The following is a 26,464-nucleotide window of genomic DNA, read 5'->3' as shown; positions in this document are numbered from 1 at the left end:
AATAAAGAGTAAGGGAAAGAGAGAATGAGGCGGAGGTTTTTACGAGGTTTGGCTTATACCCAGCCTACATCCTCGCCTTTGGCAAACTACCAAAGGATTCACTAAACCTGTTCCGTTGATGGTTGGAAAAAAACCTGATTACAAGCGATACCCCACGCTCAAACACTCCTTCACTAGGCTAGAGCCCGCCTCTCCAAATGATGTCCCCTCATTCGGTCACTTCTTTAGGCTAGAGCCCGCCTCTCTAAGCAATATCCCCTTACTTAGCCAACGATCCAAACAATCCTTGGAACATCAAAAAACTACAAGAAACACAAGATAAGATCTGCGTACAAGTATACTCTCCCAAAGAGCAAGTTAGTACAATTTCAGCACTATATACTTGAATGTAAAATATCAATATGAAATAGAACGAAGCTCAAGTGTAAAATTCACCAATATCCTTCTTAGATGAGGATTAGCAGTAGGAATTCAGAGAAGGAAGGATTAGCACTTCAGAATATCTCAGAAAAAGAGTTTTGCAATGAGTGAGCAAGAGAACATTGGAAGAACAAGATTGCTTTCAGCTTCTCAAAACAAATTTTTTAATTCATGGTTGTATTTTGATTTGAAAAACCATGTATTTATAGGCTTTCAAACTTGTTTCCATGTTGCAAAAGTTTCCTTCAAGTATTTTCCAAAATTTTAGAAAGTTTAGAGCTCAAATGACTATATTTTAAAATATTAGAATTTAAAAAATTTTCCCGTTGAACAGTGTTCAGACGTCTGAAGTCGCGAGTTCAGAAGTCTGAACTGCTACTGCCTTCTGTATATTCTGTCCAGAAAATCTTCAGACGTCTGAGGTCAGCTGTTCAGTCATCTGAAGTCCCTCCCGTGAACAGTGTTTAGATGTCTGACAGCAATGACCCTGCTTGAGTGATTCGGCCATAACTTTTTCTGTATAACTCCAAATTAGGTGTTCTTGGTGTCAAAATAGCTAAGAGAAAATACTACAACTTTCATATTAACCAAATTTTAAAATATGAGCTTTTGATAGAGAAAAATTCACCTCAATGCAGCTGTATAAAAACTGACAGCATTTGGAGAAACTCTTTTTGATGCTTTTCATTCCAAAAATGATTCTAACCTTTTTAAAATAATTTTTAACCTTATAAAAATATTTTTCAGACATTTTAAAAGGTATCTAGGTCCAAGAAACCTAAGAGCTTCAAAATATTTCAAACGATATTTTAAACATTAAAGTAATTACATGAAAACTTCTAAGATATTAACATTCTAAGTTCTTGAGTCTTCATGCTTTGTCCTTGGATTGAGTCCATCTTTTCTTCAAGCTTTCATATTCTTTGAGCTTTCTCACTTTGCCTTTCTTTGGCTCTTTGGACTTTAATATGCCTTGGCTTTCAACAACTCATTCATGTCCTCATATTCTTCAAGGTTTCATATATCATCTTTAAATCCATGCTTTGACCCTTTTAAGCTTCATTTGATCCTTGTGAGCACTTTGACCTTACTTTCTCATATATGATCCTTGTGGGCACTTTAACCTTGCTTTCTCATATATGAGCCCTGAAACAACATTACTCACACAAATATGTTAAATTCCACTGGTTTGTTAGCATCAAAACAAGATAAGAAGATTTTAAACCTTGTATGGCCAACAAAGGCTTTGAACAAAATATATGAAAGTGAATATTAGCCTAAGCCATTGTCATATATATATCAATGAATATATAACCTCAAAGCATTCTTGAACTAACCCATAGATTTTCTCTAATAAAAACATTTCCAAATAAATGAATAGTAGAAGTAAGGGTTTTCATTTAAAATGATTGACCTTTATAAAAAAAAATTCAATAAGGTTTTCTAGCAATATATGTATAAGCTTAAATATATGCTTAAGCCTTCAAGACAATTTCAAAATAAATTTTTATAAAATATTTTCAAATAAAAGGTATGAGAGGAATTTGATCTTTGAAGAACATGATAATAAAAAAGCTATCAAGCTATATATATAAACTTGAATATAGGCTCAAGCCTTTCTAAATAAAACGTCCAAAATATTTTTCTCCAAAAGGATTTTCAAGAAGAGTAGGAAAAATTTGATCTTTGAAAAACAACAAGAATAAAAAGTAAAGGCCTTCAAGCAATATACATAAACTTGAATATATGCTCAAATATTTTCAAAATTACCTCAAGAAAAAGAAGCCTTTGACGTAGAAATATACAAGTGTATATATGTTCCAAGCTTCCTTCAATAACGCTCAATAGTTTCTCCCCAAAAGAATTTTCAAAGTGAAAGAGTAGGAGAAATATGAAATTTAATGCACAAAGGGGGTATAAAAAATAAGGGAGAAACAAAGAATGTGTGGATATACTCTCAAGATGTTTCTCTTAAATTTTTAAAGTGTCTTTGGCTTGTATTTATAGGCAAAAACCAAAACTAACCGTTTTATGGCCGTTGGGGTATTAAAATATGATTTAATTTGAAAACTAGTTGTTTTTCAGTCATTGGGGTGCTTTCTGCGCTAACACCCTTTTATTTTTCAGACATAACCTTTTCTATACAACTCCAAATTAGACGTTCTTGGTATCAAAAGAAATCTAAGAGAAAATCCTACAATCTTATGTTAAACACTTTTTAGGATAAGGAATTTTTGATAGAGAAAATTCCTCATCAATGAGAAGAAAGAAACATGAAGGGAATTTTTCTACTACGGACACCCTTCAGTATTTTAAACATAACATTTTCAAAAAAACTCCAAATTGAACGTACTTAATATCAATAGAGAGCTAAGAGAAAATCCCACAACTTTTATATTGAATATGTTTTAAGATAAAGGAGTTATTGATAGAGAAAAGTACTCATCAATGTGACCAAAAAAAAAACATGAAGGGGTCTTTGAAAAGCTTGTTTTAGAGTTTTTCATTTCAAAAAAGATTTTTGCACTTGAAATAATTTTTGCACATTTATAAAATGGTTTTCCATGAAATATAGAGTGCCTAAGGTCAGTCTAAGGTAAGTATGAGTTTCAAATTAAATCATGAGATGCATGCACAATTAAACCTAATTAATTATTACAACCCAAAAATAAATAAAGTCTTCAAACTTGCTTTCCTGATTCTAATGGAATAAAGCTATTGGTGTGACAACCTACTCATTTTCCACAATTTTTTTTAGACATAATAATAATAAAATCAATATTTCATATTCCAACTGATTACGCGCCGAAACTGCGTAATTGGACGTTTAACCCGGGCTTTACGGTTTATATTTTTAATTAAATGTCTAAAATTGTTCAATATTTTAATAAAATGCCAAAATCATCATTCTTGAACTTTATTGCACTATTTATGAAGTTTTGGTAATTTTTTGTCGCAGGAAAATTCCCGGGAACCAAAACCGATACTTGTTCGTATTTCGTGCATAACTTTTCTGTCCAAGCTCCAATCAAGACGATTCAAATTTATAGAGAAAGAGGAAAGGATTATCTACAACTTTTGTGTTTTTAGTTTTGTAAGATACGGGTTCCATAAGAGTCAGATTTGTGATGAACAGAGAATGAAAAAAATGAAAAAAAATATAACAATCCGGGTCGGGTCTCCCATCCGGGTCAATCCTCTCCATCCGGGTCTAGGGCAGCCTCTCCTATTTAATCCTTCTTTGCTCTCCCACACAGTGTGTGCCTCCAGCACCCTTCTCCCTCCCTCAAACTCTCCTCTCTTCTTCTCCTATTCTTCTTCTTCTTTTTCTTCTTCTTCTTCTTCTTCTCTTCTCTTTACTTTGATTTATTCTCGTCTTCTCGCTCTTTCTCTGTTTCTATTTGTTTTCTTTTTCTTTCCCTAAGCTCTGCAAACCCGAGACTCAATCCTCCCTTCTCTTTCAGTCATCTGCTTCTTCCTTTAGTCAACAATTCCAGCCGAGAAACCACCAAATACCAGCTCTCCTGCAGCAGCTCCAGCCGACTTCCTCTGCTCTGCTCCACTCCAGACTCCCTGCAGCCCCTGTTCCAGCACCTACGACTCCATCACAGCTCCATAGATCTACAACAACTCTCTAGCGGCCACCAGCCCAAAGACCTCCATAGCTCCTCGGCCAGACCTCCAACCATCCTGCTGTGCAGCCGAGGCTCTTTTTTAGCTACAACCTCAAAGATCACTGCAATCCTATACCAGCAGGCCATGCCAGCTTCAACCCTTATCTCCAGCAGCCCCTTGACCCTATCTCTCGAAGCACAACAGCCGTGGCAGCCCCTTGTTCCATCCAGCAGCCCCTTGGTCCACCACAGCAGCAACTGCAGCAGCAAACAGAGCCTCCCATGGCCTTTTTTTTTCTCTTTTCTCTCTCTCTCTCTCTCTTTACTTTCATCTTTTGTTTTATTATTATTATTTAAGTGACAATGTTTTTGTAGGGTTTATCTTAAAGTTTTGTTTTTTTTACTTCCTTATTTCTTTTTTGCAAACAAATAATTATTTAAGTATTGCTAATTTGGAGTTGTTTTTTTTTATTAAAGATTGAGTTTCAAATTCCTCTTGGGTTATTGTTAGTAGGTTTAATTTATTTATTTTTTGTAGGGTTTTAATTGTTTTAATCTTAGTTTAATTGGAATTTGAATTTTTACCCCATTTTCGTTCATGGTTTAATTATTAAAGGTTTAATTTTGGTTCGAACTCTTATTTAGTTAAAAATTCGATTTTTATTACGCGTGTGTGTGTTGGGTTTAGCTTTCATTGTGTGTTTTTAATTTCATGTTCTAGGTTTCCATTTTTAATTAACACGTGTCCCAGTGTTTCCTTAAGTAGGCTAGGGTTTCCATTGTTTGCTTCTTAGTTCCATGTATGTTAGTTTTAGGATTTCACTTTGCGTGTTATTTTAATTAGTTTAAATAAATCTCAACAACTTTGAAAATCCCGAATCTGAACTGATTTTAGTACCTTTTTAATTTCAATTGGAAGAACGTAAAATCTGAGATTAAATGCATTCCCTAAGGAAACGATCTAGCCCTTGGGCTTAATATTACACGACGTAACTCCTATACTTGGGATAGCTCTTGAGCTGCTCATTTTTCGAGTGAGTCAAGTTTTTGGCGCCATTGCCAGGGACTGTCAGTCTTAGTCTCAAATTTGAGTTTTTCCCATCATTTTTGTTAGTTTTATGAAAAAGAAAAAAAAAATAGAAAACAAAAACAGAAAAAATTCTGAGTTTTGAAAAATGGCTGCACCTGCACCGCGCACAATAATGGACTCTTTGCAGCTTGAATATGCCACTGCATCCTCTTCCACTGTTTTGCCTTATGACGAGCTTAATTTCATGATGCAGCGCGGGAGGACGTCCTTGCTACCCGAGTTTTACGGGACGGAATCTGAGTGCCCTTATCAGTACCTAGCAGAGTTTAAGTTAACCTACAACATGTTTTTCTCTCATGCTAGAGCTGACGCATCTACTAGATTGAATTTATTTCTTGCTACTTTGCAGGATAGGGCACTGATTTGGTTTCATTCTATGAGACCTTATTCTATCACTAATTGGTATGATATGGAGCGTGAATTCCTGCATGCATTTTGTCCCTCACAGAAAACTCAATTTTTGTAGGAACAGATTCTTAATTTTGTGCAACATGATGATGAGACATTTGGGGCTTGCTGGAAACGATTCAAGGATCTACTAAGCACTTGTCCACATCACAGGTTCGACTCATGGAGGTTAACTGATTATTTTTATAGTGCTCTTACCCCTGATTGCAAGTGTTTTGTCCAGACTATGTCTAATGGAGAGCCCGTCAACGAGGATCCAGATCAGGTATTATCATTCTTTGATTACTTAGCTGACAATGTCCCACAGTGCAACACACGATGCACTCAGGTACCCATAACTGCACACCCTATTAGCACAATCGATGGTGGAGACGTATACGAGCCACCAAACTGCCCAAACAACCCTCCGCCTCAATATCAGCCACAACAGATCCCTCTGAGCTGTACGTCGTCAGAATTTATGGAGGATAGCATAACACAGATGGCGAACATGCTCCAACAATTCATGCAAACTCAAGTGGATCATAATAATGAATTGAAGGATACCATTAATGTGATAAGCACGCAGTTGGACATCTTAGAAAATGAAGAATTGCCCGTGGAACCTCAACCTAGTCCTCAAGAGTACCAGCAGCCACACCAACAAATACACGATATTTCTCTTGAGACAGCAGAGGCCACCACTACTTCAAGAAGCGAGAAAGAATTTCCCCAACCTGAGATGCTCATCGTTGAACAACCAGTTGTCCCAGCACTAGAAGTCATGGCTGAACCAGAAGAGGTCAAAGAAAAATCAAAGGAAACGGGGCTAGAAGCGGAGCAGTTAGTTGATGATGAGATTGATACTCATACGGAGTACCAACCTGTGGTACCTCATACTCCGAGCTCAGAAATCGTGAAACCGTCACTCCTGCCTGAATCAGATGTTAAGGAGCCTAGTGTGGAGGCAGACTCTTGCAGTGGTATGATGATATGTACACCCGATAAAGAGGGTGACCAGTCCGGTGAGCATATAATTTTCAAAGAACTAGGTAAAACCTTTAATGTTAATGCTTCTGAAGAACTGCAGGTAATTATTCCGATCACTTTCTCTCAACCGTTAGTTCGTAAAGAAGCACATTTCCTGGAAACAATGTTGAATAAAGACCTTTTCTTGTCAACACAAGAGGGTCGACCTGCACACAAATTGTTTGGTATTTTAACACGCATTTATTTATCTGAGGTTGATTTTCGTGCAGGTATGAAGACTGATCCACTGTGGCGGCTCAAATTTGGAGAACCGCCGATGCAATTTATAGACCTGCGGCCACCAGACGAAATTCCTCCAGAGCCTCCGCCAAGACAATTGTGATGTTTTTCTTTCCCTTATTTTCCTTTTATTTTATCTTATTTTATTTTTAGTTAGTTTTTAGGTCTATTTTCTTGTAGTTCAATATTTGTTTTCCATTAATTCGCCACTCAGGTATGCCTTACTTTTCCCGTGCATAGTATTTTCTATTTCCCCTATGCTTTCACATTGAGGACAATTTTCTACTTTAGTTTGGGGGGATGAGCATTCGCATGTGACACTGTGCACGTACACGTACTGGGTTTTAAAAAACAAAAAAAACAAAAAAATCAAAAAATCAAAAAATCAAAAAGAGAGAGAAAGAAAGGAGGAGCACTGAAGGATTACATTGCATTATGCCATGCTTAACACTGTGTATACCTTTCACATACTTGCGCATAACTTACGAATTACACACTTGAGTCAATCATGCGTAGTTTCTTTCTATATGATCTTATGACTCCATGAAGAATCGATTGGTAGTACATTTGTGTTAATTTGACTATATAATTTCCTGTATTTACACGGCATCTCACGAGACTGAATAAACACATTCACGTGATTCATTGCACTTAGGGTTTCCTTGTGAGCACTGAGAGAACACCCGTGGTGACTATGACACCTTGTGAGATATCCTTGAGCTATTTATCATCCTTTTGAGCGTTAATATCAAATCAGAGTTCATGGAACTCAATTCTTTTTTGCTGGATGATTCCTTTGTACACTAGTCTATGTTTTGATTTGCTAGCCTAGAGGTGACACCTAGTGGGGAGATAGAAACCTAGGTCTTGTAGTCTTGTAGCCTACTCAAGATGTGAAGGCTGAGCCACCCCTAGAGATAGACTTAATTCATGAACTCCTATTCGAGCTCAATTCCCATTGATGGTATGAAGATTACAAAAGAAGTGTTATGATTTTCCTAATTGATCAAGAAAAGACAGAAAATGAAGAATGAGCAAAAGAAGGAATAATAAGCAATACACATGCACATGAAATGAAATGTCAATGCTGGCCCAAATACATATCACAAAAAGTCAAGGACGACACATATTTTCCACGTATGAAGATTCTTCAACTGATTAATGCCTCAGATGCATTCACAACAAGTTTGTGAATAAGTTGATCTAGGGTGCTTTCAGTTGGATATGGCGAGTAGTTGAGAAGATGCTAGGGTGAAGGACTCGACACCTCATAGATAGGCTAGATCCTTTCCAAACTAGTCCACTCCATATACTTAGCGTTGTTCCCTTTAATATGTGGGATGTTTGATCGCGACACTCCTCCTCACATATGATGAGTGAACCCATTTTCTTTGAGTGTTCTTGAGGGTATACTAGTTAGGCCGAGTCAAAGCGACCGTTCTGTAGGTGTCCACTGGCGTCTTAGGTGTACTGAGTCACACACATCACGCACACCTCGAGAGTTTACCTGTTTATACTCGAACTTATATGATTGCATTAACTCTGAATGTGCCACTGATTAACTTTATATGAGTATACTGCTCTCAAATCACATATAAACGATGAAACTTGCATGAATATGAACGAGCTTGTGTGAAATTCAGTTATGTTCTTGTATGTGAAGTGGTATAATTATGTTGCATGTGCATTGATTTCATGATTATTGGAGTATGTAGTTGTAGACACCACCCTGAGATTCATTCACGTCATTTGTTAGAAACTAGCAAAACGTTAGTTGGGGGGTGTGATTACGTGCCGAAACTGCGTAATTGGACGTTTAACCCGGGCTTTACGGTTTATATTTTTAATTAAATGTCTAAAATTCTCCAATATTTTAATAAAGTGCCAAAATCATCATTCTTGAACTTTATTGCACTATTTATGAAGTTTTGGTAGTTTTTTGTCGTAGGAAAATTCCTAGGAACCAAAACCGACACCTGTTCGTATTTCATGCATACCTTTTCCGTCCGAGCTTCGATCGAGACAATTCAAATTTTTGGAGAAAGAGGAAAGGATTATCTACAACTTTCGTGTTTTAAGTTTTGTGAGATACGGGCTCCAGAAGAGTCAGATTTGCGATGAACAGAGAATGAAAAAAATGAAAAAAAATATAACAATTCGGGTCGGGTCTCCCATCCGGGTCAATCCTCTCCATCCGGGTCTAGGGCAGCCTCTCCTATTTAATCCTTCTTTGCTCTCCCACATAGTGTGTGCCTCCGGCACCCTTCTCCCTCCCTTAAACTCTCCTCTCTTCTTCTCCTTTTCTTCTTTTTCTTTTTCTTTTTCTTCTTCTTCTTCTCTTCTCTTTACTTTGATTTATTCTCGTCTTCTCGCTCTTTCTCTGTTTCTATTTGTTTTCTTTTTCTTTCCCTAAGCTCTGCAAACCCGAGACTCAGTCCTCCCTTCTTTTTCAGTCCTTTGCTTCTTCCTTTAGTCAACAATTCCAGCTGAGAAGCCACCAAATACTAGCTCTTCTGCAGCAGCTCCAGCCGACTTCCTCTGCTCTGCTCCACTCCAGACTCCCTACAGCCCTTGTTCCAGCAGTTACGACTCCATCACAGCTCCATAGATCTGCAGCAACTCTCCAGTAGCCACCAGCCCAAAGACCTCCATAGCTCCTTGGCCAGATCTCCAACCATCCTGCTGTGCAGCCGAGGCTCTTTTTCAGCTACAACCTCAAAGATCACTGCAATCCCATACCAGCAGGCCATGCCAGCTTCAACCCTTATCTCCAGCAGCCCCTTGACCCTCTCTCTCGAAGCACAACAGCCGTGGCAGCCCCCTGTTCCAGCTAGCAGCCCCTTGGTCCACCACAGCAGCAACTGCAGCAGCAAACAGAGCCTCCCATGGCCTTTTTTTTCTCTTCTCTCTCTCTCTCTCTCTCTCTCTCTCTCTCTCTCTCTCTCTCTCTCTTTACTTTTATCTTTTGTTTTATTATTATTATTTAAGTGACAATGTTTTTGTAGGGTTTATCTTAAAGTTTTGTTTTTTTTACTTCCTTATTTCTTTTTTGCAAACAAATAATTATTTAAGTATTGCTAATTTGGAGTTGTTTTTTTGTATTAAAGATTGAGTTTCGAATTCCTCTTGGGTTATTGTTAGTAGGTTTAATTTATTTATTTTTTGTAGGGTTTTAATTGTTTTAATCTTAGTTTAATTGGAATTTGAATTTTTACCCCGTTTTCGTTCATGGTTTAATTATTAAAGGTTTAATTTTGGTTCGAACTCTTATTTAGTTAAAAATTCGATTTTTATTACGCGTGTGTGTGTTGGGTTTAGCTTCCATTGTGTGTTTTTAATTTCATGTTCTAGGTTTCCATTTTTAATTAACGCGTGTCCCAGTGTTTCCTTAAGTAGGCTAGGGTTTCGATTGTTTGTTTCTTAGTTCCATGTACGTTAGTTTTAGGGTTTCACTTTGCGTGTTATTTTAATTAGTTTAAATAAATCTCAACAACTTTGAAAATCCTGAATCTGAACTGAGTTCAGTACCTTTTTAATTTCAATTGGAAGAACGCAAAATCTGAGATTAAACGCATTCCCTGAGGAGACGATCTAGCCCTTGGGCTTAATATTACACGACGTAACTCCTATACTTGGGATAGCTCTCGAGCTGTTCATTTTTCGAGTGAGTCACCATCTCAGCTGATCATAATTCACCTGGACCCATAGGTACCAGGGATACATTAGACCACAATACAGAAGCCTAAGCAGCAGAGAACATACAATCATACACATCTCAATACCATATATCATGATATACCAGAGTTACTACGATCACTGTATCTCAGTATATACATCCCAAAAATCATATCTAGGGACATTTCTCCCAAAATCTAACTGTCCCAACAAAACTTACCCTCACAGAGGGCAGATAAGCAACTCTAGCTCAGCGGGGCTTTTCCCGCTTTCCTATATGGGCTCCTGAAAAGTTTATAAAATTTAGGGGTGAGACACCTCTCAGTAAGGGAAATAAACTAATACCAGTGTGTGGCAACATGAGCATATCGTGTTATACTTTATACCATACATAACATATCCAGTAACTATTTGCCAAATCTGGGAAAACATATATATATATATATATATATATATATATATATATATATATCAAAACATGGCAGAACATACTGCATTTTCATAACATGTCTCATCTTATATTATAATAGTAACATAAAAACATCCCTGGTGTGTTAGCTGGCTGTTGTCATGTATTACCCCCACATGACTGGGTTGTGTGGCCCGAAGGCAGGACTTGACAATGGTTGGCCGACCACTACCAAGTCAAACATACAGTTTGTAAGTCTGATGGGTCTGCCTGACTTGGTTTGTACACTAGGGGCGATCACACACACTTCTTAATAACCACATCGACCATCCAATCTCACACTACTCCGTACAGCGGTGTTAACACAAATATCATGATCACGAAAACCATGGATACATAGCAACGATACCGTGCAAGTGCTAGCCTAGACCAAGTCAACCAGGTTCTGATATCATATAACATATATTAAAACTGTGATACATGGATATTTCATATCATTAATTTTCTCATCAATCATATCATTTTGCATATATTCATATATCATAAAAATCATCGGCCCGTATGCCGATATTACACATTTTATCATAGGTCGGCCTGTACGCCGACAAATCATAGCACAGCCTGTACGCTGGCAAATCATATCATAGCACGACTCGTACGCCGACAAACATATCATAGCACAACCTGTACGTTGGAAAAATACATAAAAATCTCGGCTCGTACGCCGGTTTTCCATTATAAAAATCCATACCATTCACACATTTCCAGAAAACAGTATTTCACAGCATTTTCTACTCATGCCACGCTAAACAGATTTTCCGCATATTTAACATACCATCATTTTAACTGTATTTTCCAAATTATAAATCATATATAATAACATATTTACTTTCCAGAAATCACATGCTATACATACATATATTTTCTAAAAAAGAACTAACTTAGTTTATCCCCTTACCTGGCTATTAAGAAAGCCCCCAAAACAATCTAGTCTAACTCCCGTAGGACTTCCTGACCAATACCCTAAAACTGAAAATTCCCAGTATTATACTTTAGTATTTCCATGCATACATAATTTCCTATAACTATCGTAAGACCAAATACGGCTTACAAAGTCTTACCTCAACTTAGGGATGATTTCCAACTCGCTTTCACCAATGATCCTCTTTGACAGATTTGGAGAGAACTTCCCCAGGAGCATCGTGGTGACTTCGGTTTGTCGATCTGGCGTAGAACTGGCCCAAAAATGAAGAGAGAAGGAGAGAGAGTCGCTGAAAATGACAAAATATCTCGGTTTTCCCACTATTTATACTGCCAGGTTTGTCGACGAAGCCCTGTGTTCGTTGATGAAATCCTTAAAGCTTTCGTCGACGAAACCCTGTGTTCATCGATGAAGCTTGGCAGCTTTCCTTCTATTCCTGTTTCCATTTTTCCTCCCTCTTTATTATCTAAATTCCACCTTTTATTCGAGTCATTACATTATGTAAATTCCACCTTTTATTCAAGTCGTTACATTCTCCCCTCCTTATAAAATTTCGTCCTCGAAATTTACTGTTCATGTAACTCGTCATCCCTTGATTAGAAAAAATGGTCTACTTATCTTATTACTTACCCTCACTTATGGCGAAGGAATACCGTGGTTACATTTCGAGTCTTGGGAGATTACATATACGAAAGAAACTTCTCCCAAAACTAAAATGCTACACAAATTAAACCATTACATGTACCTGCAATAGAAAATACAGCCTAGTGACTTACATTTTACCCAATCAAACTTCTTGGAATAGATGCAGATACTTCTGTTTCATCTGTTCCTCAGATTCCCATGAAGCGTCTTCAATTGCGTGATTCCTCCACATAACTTTTACCTGAGGAATCTTCTTGTTACGCAGCTCTTATACTTTCTTATCCAGAATCTGTATTGGTACCTCCTCATATCACAGTGAATCACTAAGTTCCAACTCATCATAACTAATGTTATGAGAAGGATCTAAGATGTATTTCCTTAACATTGTAAGATGGAATACGTCATGGATCCTGGATAACGCAGGTGGTAAAGCTAGCCTGTAGGCTACCAGACCCACTTTATCTAGAATCTTAAATGGACTGATAAACTTAGGACTAAGTTTACCCTTCTTCCCAAATTGCATAACCCCTTTCATCGGAGCTATTTTCAAAAATACGTGATCACCCACGTCAAACTCTAAATTCTTGCGGTGATGGTTAGCATAACTCTTCTGTCGGCTCTGAGCTGCACTGATCCTGTCTCTGATAAGCCAAACCTTATCACTCGCTTGCTGTACCAGTTTTGGCCCCACAACTCGCCGCTCACCCACTTCATCCCAAAACAAAGGAGATCAACATCTCCTATCGTATAAAGCCTCAAATGGTGCCATGCCAATGCTGGACTGGTAACTGTTATTATATGTGAACTTTACCAGTGGCATGAATCGAATCCAACTACCCCCAAAATCTAATACATACGCTTAGAGCATATCCTCTAGTATCTGTATCGTCCTCTCAGTCTGCCCGTCTAACTGAGGATGGAATGCTGTACTAAATGATAACTGAGACCCCAGAGCCTCCTGTAAGCTCCTCCAAAATCGTGACGTGAATTACGGGTCCCGGTCTGATACAATTGATACAGGCACCCCATGAGAATGAACTATCTCTTGAATGTAAATCTCCGCCAAACGGCTGAGGGAGTAGCTGATCTTGATAGGTATAAAGTGAGCGGTCTTAGTCAAACGGTCAATAATCACCCAGATGGCATTTTGGCCATGTAATGTTGTCGGCAGTCTTGACACGAAGTCCATAGATATATGATCCCACTTCCACTCTAGGATAAATAACGGCTACAATTGCCCTGCTGACCTCTGGTGCTCAGCCTTTACCTGATGGCACGTTAAACACTGGGCCACATACTCGGCAATCTCTCTCTTCATGCCACTCCACCAGTACGACTCTCGCAGATCCTTGTACATCTTCATACTACCAGGATGAACTGTATACAAGGATCTGTGAGCCTCTTCTAAAATAGTCTTCCTGATCTCAGTATCAGTAGGAACGCATAATTTGGAACAGAACCGCAAAGCCTCGTCGTCTGCAATACTGAATTCTTCTCCTTGACCATTTTGCACTCTGTCCATCACCTCTGCTAATTCTGGGTCTTCCTTTTGAGTGGCTTTAATTCTTTCCTGCAAAGTAGGCTATACTACTAGGCTGGCAATACACACTGGAAGATCACTCTCTACCAACTCTATGCTGAGTCTCTCCAGATCCATCATGATCGGATACTGGATCTCCATAGCCGTCAACACTGGTTCCCTAGATTTTTTGCACAACGCATCAGCTACCACGTTTGCTTTCCCTGGGTGATAATTGATGGTACAATCAAGATCCTTAATCAGCTCCAACCACCTTTTATGCCTTATATTCAGTTCCTTCTGCATGAAGAAATACTTTAAACTCTTGTGGTCATAGAAAATCTCACACTGCTCGCCGTACAGGTAATGCCTCGGAATTTTCAACGCGTATACGACTGCAGCTAATTTAAGATCGTGGGTAGGGTAGTTCTTTTCATATTCTTTCAACTATCTGGATGCATACACCACTACCCTGCCATGTTGCATCAATACACAGCCAAGTCCCTTCAAGGACACATCACTGTAAATGACATACCCCTCACCCCTAGACGGAATAACCAATACTGGTGCTGTGACTAACCTCCATTTCAGTTCCTGAAAACTCTGCTCACAGCTATCGTCCCACTCAATTATGACATTCTTCCTCGTCATTCGTGTCAAAGGTCCTGACAAAGCTGAGAATCCCTCAACGAAATGGTGATAATAGCCCTCTAGCCCCAAGAAACTCCTGATCTCCTAGACATTCCTTGGTCTAGCCCAATTCACTACCGCCTCAATCTTACTAGGATCCACAGAAATACCATCTCCAGATATAACATGCCCCAAGAACACGACCTTTTCCAGCCAAAATTCACATTTAGTGAACTTTGCGTACAACTTCTTTTCCCGAAGTGTCCGCAAAACCTACCTCAGGTGCTTCTCATGCTCCTCGTAGCTCCTCGATAGACCAGTACATCATCAATAAACACAATAACAAACTAGTCTAGATATTGGTGAAAGACTCTGTTCATCAAGTCCATAAATACAGCAGAAACATTGGTTAAACCAAATGGCATAACAAGAAACTCGTAATGCCCGTACTTGGTCCTGAAGGACGTTTTCGAGATGTCTTCTACTTTCACTTTTACCTGATGGTAGCCGGATCTGAGATCAATATTTGAATACACCCGTGTACCCTGGAGTTGGTAAAACAAATCATCAATACGAGGTAGATGATACTTGTTCTTGATTGTCACTTTATTAATCTCCCTATAGTCTATACACATCCTCATGGTCCCGTCTTTCTTCTTCACAAATAAAACTGGAGTTCCCCACAGAGATACACTAGATCGTATGAAGCCTCTATCAAGAAGATCTTGCAACTGATTCTTCAATTCCGCCAACTTTACGGGCGCCATCCGGTATGGTACTTTAGAAATCGACGCTGTACTTGGAAGTAGATCAATAGAGAAATCTACCTCACGATTAGTTGGAAATCTTGGTAACTCATCCAGGAAAACATCTATAAACTCCTTTACTACAGGTGTGCTGGCAAGTTTCAATTCATTCTCTGACATCTCCTTCACAACAGCCACAAACCCTGGACAACCACTTAGCAGTAGTCTACTGGCCTGAATAGCTGAAACTAATTGAGGCGGGGATTGCACTCGTGACCCTACGAACTTGAATTCTATTTTCCCTGAAGGTCTGAATATCACTTCTCGTGCTCGGCAATCTATGTTAGCAAAATTGGCCGCTAGCCAATCCATGCCAAAGATAACATCAAACTCGTGCATGTCTAGCACTATCAAATCATCCGACAAAGTCTTTCCTTGAATATCAACTGGACAACCTCAGAGCACCCTATTACACCTCACTGCTACCCCAGTCGGTGTAGATACCAATAGTTCAACATCTAATGATTGTGTTTCAGCCCCACATAATTTAACACACCCCGAAGACACGAACGAGTGCGTAGCTCTTGAATCAAATAATGCAATGACTTTAAAAGAAAACATAGCAACCATACCTGTCACCACGTCACCCGCCGTCTCAGCCTCACCTGGCGTCAGAGTAAACACCCTGGCTGGCATCATATTCCTCTGCTGGCCCTTACGTGGCGCTTGATAACCTCCCTGGGCTGTCTGATGTCCTCTTTGATAGGGTTTTGGAGCTAGAACTGCATCTGGTGGGGTAGGGCAATCTCGTACCATGTGCCCTGATCTACCACAGCGATAACACACCACACCACCATCTGGTCGGGTAGGACAGTCTCGCACCATATGCCCCGATCTACTACAACGATAGAACACCATACCACCAGCTAGAAACTCCCCCTAGTGCCTCCTACCACAAGTCTGACAGACTGGAGGACCCTGCTCTGCCTGCGCCTCGCGTCCTCCCATCTCCTGCCTTTGTCCCCTGCCATGATTTCCTCTCCTCCACTGACTCGGTCTATAACCCTGCTGGTAACCGGTAGCAGCAGATCTCTTCCTCTGTCCCTACTCCTCTGCATCAATACGTTCACCAATCTCTGCCAAGGCTGCCCTGTCGACTAACTTAGCAAAGTCCTAGATCTGAAGTACCACCACCTGCTTGAATATACTCTTCCTTAAGCCTCTCTCAAACTGCCTGGCTTTCCTTGCTTCATCAGGAACAATGTATGGGGCGAAACGAGAGAGCTTGATGAAACGCGCCGCATACTGCTGGACGTATAGCTGTCCCTGCTTCAAACTCAGGAACTCTTCTACCTTTGCCTCCCTGACAATAGCTGGAAAATACCTATCGAAGAACAATTCTTTAAATATAGGGGTCGCCCTCTGCTGCGCCAACAGTCTAATTGCGGTCCACCACCTCTCGGCCTCTCCTGTCAATCTATAGGTGGCGAAGAGGACCCTTTGTTCCTCAGTACACTGCAACATGGTCAAGACCTTCTCGGTCTCCTACATCCAGTTCTCAGCGGCTGTAGGATCAACTCCACCCGAGAATGTCAGAGGATTCATCTTCGCAAACTTCTCTATAGTGCACCCATGGCCTACAGATGGACCACTCTGCTCTCTCGATCTCCTAGCGATCTCAGCCATAACCTGCTGAGCCACGCTACGTAATACCGCATCAGAGTCGGTCCCAGCTGCACTTGATGGTCCTACTCGATCACTGCCACTCGCATGGGCACTATTTCCTCCCAAATCCATCCTGAAAACAACAAACACCACTCAAAAATCCTATCCTCACCACTTATCTCAACATTTCTAACTCATTTTAAATCCCTAATCCTACATTCTAGGAACACAACCCGACAATAGCTTACTATGGTTTTCCTGAAATCGTCACCCCAGGAAAAACACAGAAACTACCACGGAAGTCCTGCTTCCAGACTAGAGAACAAAACCTCAAATCATTTCCTAAAACCTAGCAACCTAGGCTTTGATACCACATTGTGACGACCTGCTCATTTTCCACATTTTTTTTGAACATAATAATAATAAAATCAATATTTTATATTCCAGCTCAGCTGATCATAATCCACGTGAACCCGTAGATACCAGGGATACATCAGACCACAATACGGAAGCCTAAGCAGTAGAGAACATACAATCATACACATCTCAATACCATATATCATGATATACTGGAGTTACTACGATTAGTGTATCTAAGTATATACATCCCAAAAATCATATCTAGGGACATTTCCCCCAAAATCTAACTGTCCTAACAAAACTTACCCTTCACAGAGGGTAGATAAGCAACTCTAGCTCAGCGAGGCTTTTCCTGCTTTCCTATTTGGGGCTCCTGAAAAGTTTATAAAATTTAGGGGTGAGACACCTCTCAGTAAGAAAAATAAACTAATACCAGTGTGTGGCAACACAAGCATATCGTGTTATACTTTATACCATACATAACATATCCAGTAACTGTTTGTCAAATCTGGGAAAACATATATATATATATATATATATATATATATATATATATATATATCAAAACATGGCAGAACATACTGCATTTTCATAACATATCTCATCTCATATCATAATAGTAACATAAAAACATCCCTGGTGGGTTAGCTGGCTATTGTCATGTATTACCCCCACATGAATGGGTTGTGTGGCCCGAAGGCAGGACCTGACAATGGTTGGCCGACCACTGCCAAGTCAAACATACAGTTTGTAAGTCTGATGGGTCTGCCTAACCTGGTCCGTACACCAGGGGCGATTACACACACTTCTTAATAACCACATCGACCATCCAATCTCACACCACTCCGTACAGCGGCGTTAACACAAATATCATGATCACGAAGACTATGGATACATAGCAACGATACCGTGCAAGTGCTAGCCTAGACCAAGCCAACCAGGTTCTGATATCATATAACATATATTGAAACTGTGATACATGGATATTTCGTATAATTAATTTTCACATTAATCATATCATTTTGCATATATTCATATATCATAAAAATCATCGGCCCATATGCCGATATTACACATTTTATCATAGGTCGGCTTGTACGTCGGCAAATCATAATACAGCCCGTATGCTGGCAAATCACATCATAGCACGGCCCGTACGCCGGCAAACATATCATAGCATAGCTCGTACGCTGGAAAAATACATAAAAATCTCGGTTCGTACGCCAGTTTTCCATTATAAAAATCCATACCATTCACAACATTTTCTACTCATGCCACACTAAATAGATTTTCCGCATATTTAACATACCATCATTTTAACTGTATTTTCCAAATTATAAATCATATATAATAACATATTTACTTTCCAGAAATCACATGCTATACATACATACATTTTCTCAAAAAGAACTAGCTTAACTTATCCCCTTACTTGGCTACTGAGAAAGCCCCCAAAACAATCTAGTCTAACTCCCGTAGGACTTCTTGACCAATACCCTGAAATTGAAAATTCCTAGTATTAAACTTTAGTATTTCCATGCATACATCATTTCCTATAACTATCGTAAGACCAAATACGGCTTAAAAAGCCTTACCTCAACTCAGGGATGATTTCCAACTCGCTTTCACCAACGATCCGCTCCGGCAGATTTGGAGAGAACTTTCCTAGGAGCATCGTGGTGACTTCGGTTTGTCAATCCAGCGTAAAACTAGCCCGAAAACGAAGAAAAAAGGAGAGAGAGTCGTAGGAGAGAGAGAAGAGAGAGAGAGAGAGAGAGAGAGAGAGAGAGAGAGAGGTGCTGAAAAGAAAATGACAAAATATCCCGGTTGTCCACTATTTATACTGTCAGGTTCGTCGACGAGACACATCATTTTGTCGACTAATCCTTCAGTGAATTCATCGACGAGGCCTTATGTTCATCAAAGAAATTCAGAGTAGCCCAAATCGCCTCTCGGTATTTCCTCGTCGACGAAACCCTGTGTTCATCGACGAAGCTTGGCAGCTTTCATTCTGTTCCTGTTTCAATTTTCCTCCCTCTTGATTATCTAAATTCCACCTTTTATTCGGGTCATTACAATTGGTGTGAGCTTGAAGTGAATTTACGGCTTCCATTTTGCATCCCTTACTTGTGCTTCCAGAATTATAAACCTGTGTATTCAATAAGTGCACAAGTGAGATGCTTTTGTTTGTCATAATCAAAATAGAGATCGGACTCAAACAAGTCAACAAAACATTTAGCATATAATTACATAGCCTATTGCATTTCATTCAGCATTCGATAGCCATCAAGGCTATACTCAAAAGATTATGCAATAGCTATGTTGTTGGGGTTCAAGACACCCCCTATATCATGCTTTTTCCTAGTTTATGGACTTTAATCAAGACAGATGATATGAAATTTAAAATACCATGATTAACCATTGAGGTTCTAAGTGAAGTTCAGAATCTAAAGATTAGACCAAATGAAGTCCATGAAATAGATTTTCCTATACAAGAAAATATGTATATGATTTAGAGTGACTAGGAAAATACAAAGAATTTTGACATAACAATGATTGTACATGTTTTTAAATTATTCATCATTTAAGATTCAACATGCAACAACCCTAAATCAACTACTAGCATGCAATTCACAATTATGCATCAGCCATGTAGATGACCTTCAATTCAAGCATGCAGGTATCCTAAAAAATTCTACAACATTCATTTTAGTATATCTCAATAACAGTTCATGTTGTAAACAATATTAACTATATATCAAATATATTTAAACATATAGTAAGATATGGATAGTGATATGCAGTTCTCACAACGACATAAAGCATAAAGATATTCCTAAAATAAGCACAATGCCTTACATTGTTTATCTGATGAATTTCAAGGTTGCTGTTGCTCCCCCTCAGTTATGCACCCAACTACTTGTCATCTTACGCCCTCAATTTTCAATAATTTTACATTTAACTTTGAATGCATAGGCTTAAGGGACCAAGAAGTCACTAATATTCATTCAGTGAATTAAGCTTATCTTACTTCTTTGCAACTTGTGAGGGGCACTAGTGCGAATGACTTTCCATTTTGACTAATTGTGAATAGGTTTCTTAGACATTTGAACCTTCTTTTAGATTGAAACCTAGTGCAACCATCTTAACCATTCAATACCATTCAAAAGCTCTGATTTATTTGAATTAAAGTCGAGAGCTTATGAGGGGAGTATGCATAAATACTCTTAAAAGGATAATTCAATTTATGAATTCAGAAGAGTATTCAGAAAAAATTTCTTTCTTTTTGACTCAACTGTATGTATATGAAAATACAAACCACATTTCATGGTACTAATGCTTTGAAGTTCATGGTTGAGTGAGGGTTCTTGTATTAGTATGAGAATTTAACTTAGAGAACCCATCATTGATAATACTTCCCAAACTTTCCACTAAAGATGTATATTCCAAAAAGAATGTAGAAAGCTAGCAATTCAAGTATATGATCTTTCTTGAAAGCTCTTGGATGAGTTTAGGGATAAATGATACAAAGTATAAGATTAATTTCCTAAAGCTCAGTCATATGCAATGGACAAAATATGCTTAGCTTATGATATTCATATTTAAACATGAATTAAGCATTAAGAATTAAATAATTGAGGAACGCTCCTTTGTTCATTTGGAATTGGGTTTATTTAAGCATGCTTCTGACACTTTAAGAGCTGATGATTTATGATTTATTTGTCTCAGAAAAAGGTTCCAAATAATATAGCCAGTTAAGCCTTTAACCTTTACTTCGAACATTTCAGAGGAATGATATGAATTATGTGGAGACAAACGTCCCATTCACGCAGATTCGAATTCTCATTCCTTTTTAGCACAAGGGTAGCATGCTATAGCCAATATTTTCATAATTTAACCAATTGTTAGGATATATATGTTAAGCACTCAAATTGGATATATTACTTTAGTTTTTAATATTGGCTTGATTCTGTCAAGTTCTTAGTATAGAAAATATGTATACTAAGTTTTGACATTTTAGGCATAAATCACTTCCCAAGCACTTAATCATCACTACCCTTTTTTATAACAATTCCTAAAATCTAAGGAAGAATTGTACTAAACAATTAAGTAATTTCTTTTGGCACCCATTCTTCCTTGGGTCCTAAGGGGTTGATTCTTTTTATTACCTATTTCATTTTCCTATCCTTGCATTTGGCACCTCTAAATGAGAAAGTGTAACGAATGTGCCCTTTCTTTTAACATACAATATGTTGACTTTTTGAGTTCGATCCCTATTTTAATTATGACAAACAACAACATCTCACTTGTGCACTTAGTGGATATACATGTTTATAATTTTGGAAGCACAAGTGAAGGACACAAAATGGAAGCTGTAAATGCACTTCAAGCTTGCACCAATCGGCGTATTCCATGGGAATCAGGAGGACAAGCTTGAAGACTTTATTTATTTTTGGGTTGTAATAATTAATTAGATTTAATTGTACATGCATCTCATGATTTAATTTGAAGCTTATATGTAACGTCCTCAAAATTCTCACCATTATATATATATATATATATATATATAACCATATATATGCAGCGGATATACAAGTTATACAACCATATATACCAAACAATATTAGAATTCAGTACATTAAGACCACAACCATATACAATAACTCCCTCCAGTATCATCTTCCCCAAAAATTCAAAAACCCTGTCACAAACTTACCCTACAATCAAGGTAACCAAGTCAACTCTCTATCCGCGAGCCTGATCTGCTCGCCTAGCTGGCTCACCTGAAAAGTGGTAAAGTAATGGGATGAGACGACACTCAGTAAGTTGAAATATGCTATTACTAATGTGTGGCGACCAAGGTGTTAAATTATAATAATAGTATTTAAAACTGCATGATCTGGAAAATTTGTAAAACACATGTATAGTAGCTTAAAATATTTGTATCATTTGAACTTTCTATCTTTCATACTGCTATATCATACTACATACGACAAAAGCTGTAAAACTGTATACATATACACATAAATAACTGTGCTCTTTCTCTAGAATTCTGTATGTCATGATTTGACCCCCCATGACAGGGTTGTGCGGCCCATAGGCGGGACTTAACTCTGGTCGGCCCTCTAGGTAAGTCATCATACTCTACACTATCTCAACCCAACCAAAATACATCCACTCCTAAGCTCGGGACTGACTACTACCTCGTCAAACTGGCCCCCTCAACCCAGTGAACTGGGGAGCTGAATCCTCTCCGAGCACAGTTTGATGATACCTACACACTATCTGAGATATGTGGTTGCACTCTATTATGTATATAGCAACAGTACCGTGCTCTGTAACTGTATCTGCCTATAATCTTTCTACAGGGATCTGATACTATATACATATATACTATATTCTTTTTACTGTTTTCATTATGTTTCAAAAATAACCATAACACAATTAATTTGAAATATAAATACTGTAATATCTGTAGCATCTTGATGCTATAACTATATAATCTGTTTGTACTTTCTATCAATGTAATCTGTCTGTATACTTTGAGTGGTATGACATTTAGGAACACATAGCATTCTGTAAATACTATGTATACTGATCTGAATAAATATCGGTGTACATATATATATATATATATATATATATATATATTTGTGAAGCTATCTGAATAAAAATTGTATATGTACTTATATCTACATGTATAATATTGGTGAATATCCGGCTATATCTGTATATTCTGTATAACATCATATACTAGAAAAACTATATAAAATTCTACATTAAATAATATCTACTCAGGCCACACATACTTTAGAATCTCATATTCTGTAAAAACTACATAATAACTAGTATACATGCACATATGTAAAATTCTTGTTAATATAATCAAATCTTCTAGCATAGCATATTTCCTTTACCTAGTTTCTGAAAAGCCCCAACAATACTCTAGCCCTACACCCACAGGGTTCTCCACTCAACATCCTGAAAATGACATCCCCCAGAACAAAACATCAGTATTTTCCTGCATACAACATTTCCTATAACTGCAGGGAAAACATATTTTGAATAAAACACCTTACCTTGAATTTGGAATGAATTTCAAACCACCTCCCCCAACGATCTGCTCCAGCAAACTTGCAAAGAACTTCCCCAAGAGCGTTGTGGTGGCTTCATATCGTCGATCCGACGAGATATGGGGTCAGGATCGAAGAGAGAAGGGGAGAGGGGCATAGAAAGAGAAATAGAGGGTTTCCTGCGCAAATTTCGCATGAAAAATATGGGTTTTCACTATTTATAGGCTCAGATTCATCGACGAGATACTTCATCTCGTCGACGAGTTCTTAAGTGAATTCGTCAACAAACCTTACTTCCTCATCGACGAATTTCAGACTGTCCAAAACCCCTCTCGGTATCTTCTCGTCGACGAACTTCCTGTGTTTGTTGACGAGGCCCTGTGTAAATCTTCTGGGTTATTACATCCAAAGTGCAACATCGTCGATGAATGCTTCATGTTCGTTGATGAGGCCTACTGCGTCCTTCTATTTCTGTTTTCATTTCCCTCCCTCTTTATTATTTAAATACCATTATTCTTCAGGTCATTACATTCTTCCCTCATAAAATTTCGTCCTCGAAATTTACTATTCATATAACTAATTATTCTTTAAAGGCAAAACGATCTACTTATTTTATTACCTGGCCTCACTTATGGTGGAGGAATACCGTGGTTACATGGGTAGTTCTGGGAGATTACAACTATAAAAGAAAATTCCCCCAAAACTAAAAAACTACCTATCCTATATATTACATTACAGCTCCATTGTGCTAAACAAAATAAAATTACTATTATCTATCTGCTTATACTTTACCTGTATACCACTAAACCTCTTGAAATACTCGTGGATATTTCCATTTTATTTCATCCTTGAGTTCCCATGAAGCTTCTTCTACAGCATGGTTCCTCCACAAAACTTTCACTAGTTGGATCTCTTTCGTGTGCAGTTCCTGTGTCTTTTTGTCTAAAATATGTACTGGCGCTTCTTCATAAACTAGTGAATCTTTAAGCTCTATCTCTGCATAACTGATTATGAGGGATGGGTCAGGAACGTATTTCCTTAACATAGCAACATGAAATACATCATGTATTCTGGATAGAGCTGGCGACAAAGCTAGCCTATAGGCAACTGGTCCTACTTTCTCTAGTATCTTAAAATGACCAATATACCTAGGGTTCAACTTGCCCTTCTTTCCAAATCTCATAATTCCTTTCAGGGGAGCTATCCTCAAGAATACCCGATTCTCCACATCAAATTCTAGTTTCCGGCGATGAGTATCTGCATAACTTTTCTGCCGACTCTGCGCTGTACTGATTCTTTCTTTAATTAGTCGGACCTTGTTGGACGCCTGCTGTATTATTTCTAGACCTAAAACTCACCTTTCGCCTACTTCATTCTAGAAAAGAGGAGATTGACACCTCCTACCATACAGTGCTTCATAAGGTGCCATGCCGATACTAGCCTGATAGCTATTATTATAAGCAAATTCAACTAACGACATAAATTGAATCCAACTGCCTCCAAAATCAAGCACACAAGCATGAAGCATATTTTCTAGTGTCTGAATTGTACTTTCATTCTATCCATCTGTTTGGAGATGGAAAGCAGTGCTGAATGCTAACTGTGTACCCATAGCCTCCTAAAAACTCGTCCAAAATTGTGAAGTGAACCGAGGATCTCGGTTGGAGACTATGGATACCGGCACACCATGGATGGTAACTATCTCCTGAATATATATTTTTTCCAATCTGTCCATGGAATAACAACTTTAATCAGAATGAAATGAGTGGCTTTCTTCAAATGATCAACAAACACCCAAATCACATTCAACCCCTGTCGCGCTGGTGGTAATTCCGTAACGAAATCCATCGAAATGTGTTCTCGTTTCCACTCTAGAATAAACAATGGCTGCAACTGCCTTGCTGGTCTTTGGTGCTCAGTTTTAACCTGCTGGCACGTCAAGCACTGTTGTACAAATTCATCTATCTCTCTCTTCATTCCACTCCACCAGAAGTACTCCCGCGGATCCCTATACATTTTAGTGCTACTTGGATGTACGATGTATACGGATCTGTGAGCCTTCTCTAATATAGTTCTCTTGATCTCAGTATCTGCAGGAATACAGAGCCTAGTACGGAACCACAAGGCTCCATCATCTAATATGCTAAATTCCTCACCCTGACCATCTCGCACCCTAGCCATTCCCTCTTCCAACTCTGCATCATCACCCTGAGCTGCTTTAATCCTCTCATATAATGTAAGCTGAACCACTAGATTGACAATGACTGCCTGAGGACTCTCCTCTATCAATTCTATGTTGAGCCTCTCCAAATCCATCAGAATTGAGTGCTGAATCTCCATAGCTGCTAGTATGGGTCCCTCTGATTTCCTGCTTAGAGCATCTGCCACTACATTTTGTGACGAAGCCTGCTGTCTCCTTCTGTTTCTGTTTCCATTTCCCTCCCTCTTTATTATTTAAATACCATTATTCTTTGGGTCATTACATCATACTTGACCTTAGACTGACCTTAGGCACTCTATATTTCATGAAAAATTATTTCACATATGTGCAAAAATAATTTCAAGTGCAAAATCTTTTTTTTGAAAAGAAAAACTCCAAAGCAAGTTTTTCAAAGACCCCTTCATGTTTCTTCCGGCTCATTGATGAGTGCTTTTATCGATCAATAAATTCTCATCTTAAAACATGTTCAACATTAAAGTTATGATATTTTCTCTTAGCTTTCTTTTTCCACCAAGAACGTTCAATTTGAAGTCGTATAGAAAAGGTTATGGTCAAAACTCTGAAAGGTGTCCGTAGCAGAAAAACTCCCTTAATGTTTCTTCCGTCTCATTAATGGGCAGTTTTATTAGTCCATAAATTATTATCTTAAAAAGTGTTCAACATAAAAGTTGTGGAATTTTCTCTTAGATTTTTGTTGATACTAATAATGTTCAATTTGGAGTTGTATAGAAAACTTTATGAGCAAAACACTGAAGAGT

At 38.3% G+C, this 26,464-nt stretch overlaps 1 pseudogene; it reads right to left on the bottom strand.

Moving 5' to 3' along the window:
* LOC131167405 (multiple organellar RNA editing factor 8, chloroplastic/mitochondrial-like) overlaps positions 1–25,801 on the bottom strand; it is a 34,845-nt pseudogene extending 9,044 nt beyond the window's left edge.
* Between the last annotated feature and the right edge of the window lie 663 nt (positions 25,802–26,464).

Source organism: Malania oleifera, chromosome 11, assembly GCF_029873635.1.
Source record: "Malania oleifera isolate guangnan ecotype guangnan chromosome 11, ASM2987363v1, whole genome shotgun sequence".
In the NCBI taxonomy this organism is placed as follows: Eukaryota; Viridiplantae; Streptophyta; class Magnoliopsida; order Santalales; family Ximeniaceae; genus Malania; species Malania oleifera.
Note: the sequence above shows the minus strand (reverse complement) of the source record. Positions and strands in the feature narration are given on the sequence as shown.